Here is a 3,181-nt window from a genome sequence, read left to right on the forward strand (position 1 = left end):
AAAATTGAAATGTATTTGTTTATTTATTTTTGAGGTGGGGGTCTCATGCTTTAGTCCAGGCTGCAGCCTTAATCTTCTGGGCTCAGGCGATCCTTCCACCTCAGTCTCCCGAGTAGCTGGGACTACAGGCATATGCCACCACACCCAGCTAATTTTTTTTTTTCTGTCGCAATGAGGTCTTGTCATGTTGCCCAGGTTGATCTTGAACGCTTGGGCTCAAGCAATCCTCCTGCCATAACCCCCAAAGTGTTGGGATTTGGAGTATGTGCCACCTCACTCAGGTTAGTGCGGTTGAAACACATGGATACAATGACCAACATTGGCTTCAGGGCAAATATGAACTAATGTTTAGCATCACTGGCAGAAAAATGAGAATTAAGACAATGAAGTGATACACTGTTCACCCTTTAGGTCACTAAAATTTGATACAAGCACTAAGGTTCACTAAGGTAAAAAAAAAAAAGTGGGGGAAATAGACATCTCTTCATGCCTAGTGGAAATGTAAATGGCAACAACTTTCTGGGAAAGTAATCTGGAAATATCTTAAGAAGAAAATCATACACATAAACTTTGGTCCAATGATCCCACTTTTGGAAATCTCTTTTTTAGAAATGAAAACAACAGTAAATGAAAATAGATGTAAAAGAATGCTTTTCCAGCATTGTTATGGTGGGCAAAACCAAAGCAAAGCAAAAGCAAAACATAAAACAAAGAAATTGGAAGTAATTTTTAAATGCCTATCTTTAGAGGTATGATTTTTTTTAAAAATCAGGGTCTCACTCAGTCACCCAGACTAAAGCACAGTGACATGATCATGGCTCACTGTAGCCTCAAAGTCCTGGGCTCAAACAATCCCCCTTTCTCAGGCCCCCTAGTAGCTGTGACTACAAGTGAGAGTCACCACACCTGGCTAATTTTTAAAAAAAATTTTTATAGAGATGAGGCCTAGCTATGTTGCCCAGGCTGGTCTTGAACTCCTGGGCTCAATAGATCATCCCACCTCAGCCTCCCAAAGTGAGATAACAGGCATGAGCAACCATGCCCAGCTAGGGGAATAGTTTTATAAATTGTGGTATATTCACACCATAGCAGCCTTGAAAAGGAAGGAGTGAAATCTATGCCAATTGCCATGGGGGGATATCTATCAAATATTCAGTAAAAAGGGGGAAAAACACAACTAGAAGCTATGCACTATGACCTCCATATTTTCTTACATGAAGCAAGAAATAATGCCAGCCCCTATACTGGCGTACTGTGGTATGAATGTGAGAAATCTGTAGGAAAACCCCAACCTGGACCTTCCTCTCTCTTTCTGGACGTTGCCTGTGGAGGGGGCATCCATCTTTCACATGGCATCATGGCCACCCTCAGATCCCTCATGGAACCCAAGATCAGCAAAAAGAGGACCAAGAAGTTCATCTGGCACCAGTCAAACCGATATGTTAAGATTAAGTGTAACTGGTGGAAACCTAGAGGTATTGACAGCTGGGTGTGTAGAAGAGTCAAGGGCCACCACTTGATGCCCAACACTGACTATGGGAACAACAACAAAAACAAAGCACATGCTGCCCATTAGCTTCTGGAATTTCCTGGTCCGCAAGGTCAAGGAACTGGAAGTGCTGTTGACGGGCAACACGTCTTACTGTACTGAGATTGCTCATAATGTTTCCTCTCAGAACTGCAAAGCCATCATGGAAAGAGTAGCCCAACTGGCCATCAGAGCCACTAATCCTAATGCCAGACTGCGCAGCAGAGAAAATGAATAGACGGTTCCCGTGTATGTTTTGTTTCTGTTTAAATAAGACTAAACAAACTGGCCGGGCTCGGTGGCTCAGCCTGTCATCCCAGCAACTTGGGAGACCGAGGTGAGTGGATTGCCTGAGTCCACAGGTTCGAGACCAGCCCGGGCAACTTGGCGAGATCTCATCTCTACAATAAATCAAGAATTAGCTGGGCATGATAGGGCGCACCTGTAGTTCTGGCCACTTGGAAGGCTGAGGCAGAAGGATCGCCAGAGCCCAGCGGATTGACACTGGGGTGGCCATGAGCATGCCACTGCACTCCAACCTGGTGGACGGAGTAAGACTCCAACTCAACAACAACAACAAAAAGACTATACGAACTGAAAAAAAAAACAACAACTAAAACAAAAAAACACTCCAATCTGGATACTTTAGAGAAGTGAGGCTGGAGGGAAGGTAGGGAAAGTGATTAACTTTTTGTCATTTATCTTTGTATATCTTCATACATATATATAGAATATATATGTCTTTATATGGTTTCACTTTTTAAAACAACAATGTGTTACCTTTTTTTTTTTTGAGCCAGAGTGAGTTTCACTCTGTTGCCCAGGCTAGAGTGCAGTGGCAAGCTTCCAGCTCACTGTAGCCTCGACCTAATCAGGCAGTCCTCCTGCCTCAGCCTCCTGAGTACCTGGGACCACAGGCACATGTCACTATGCCCAGATAATTTATTGATATTTTGTAGAGATGAAGTCTGGCTATGTTGCCCAGGCTGGTCTTGAACTCCTGGGCTCAAGTGATTCTCCTGCATTGGTATCCCAACATGCTGAGATTACAGGTATGAACCACTGTGTTCCAGCTGTTTTACCTTTTTTTTTTTTTTTTTTTGAGTGGAGAAACAAAACCTCACGTACTTAAAAGACGTAATTTGGCTGAGTGTCAATGACACATTTATTCAGTCCCCCATTTGATCAATATTTACGAGGGCCTCCTGTGTGCCTGGTACTGTTCTAGGCCCTTGTGAAACTCCGTGAATAAAAGAGGCAAAGATGCCTGCTCTCCAGGAGCTGATGTTGGGAACTAGCCTCACCCTGGAGCAAACATAATTCCAGCAGGAGTAGATGCACAGCAAACAATACACATCATAAACACATCAATTGGATGTGTCCAAGAATGCAAGATGTGCTTTGGGAAAAAAATAGAGCAGGATAAGGTGGGACTCAGGAATGCAGATTAAAAGAGGATTATCAGAGAGCACCAAACTGAGGAGACACTTGAGCAAAGGATTGAAGTAGAAGAGAGGGGTAGCCATGTGGAGATCTGGGGAAGGGGGAGGAGGGGTATCCCAGGCAGAAGCCCCGAGTAGGGGTGCTCCTGGTGTGCTCAGGAGCAGTAAGGGTGTCAGTGGTCTGGAGGGGACAGCGGAATCACAGATGAGG

The 3,181-nt window shown here is 44.2% G+C and overlaps 1 pseudogene; it reads left to right on the forward strand.

Moving 5' to 3' along the window:
• The first annotated feature begins 1,357 nt into the window (after positions 1 to 1,357).
• On the forward strand, positions 1,358 to 1,766 carry LOC103257483 (annotated as a pseudogene).
• Positions 1,767 to 3,181: the final 1,415 nt, after the last annotated feature.

This window comes from Carlito syrichta, unplaced genomic scaffold (assembly GCF_000164805.1).
Source record: "Carlito syrichta isolate Samal-C Ts95f unplaced genomic scaffold, Tarsius_syrichta-2.0.1 Scaffold301768, whole genome shotgun sequence".
Classification (NCBI taxonomy): Eukaryota; Metazoa; Chordata; class Mammalia; order Primates; family Tarsiidae; genus Carlito; species Carlito syrichta.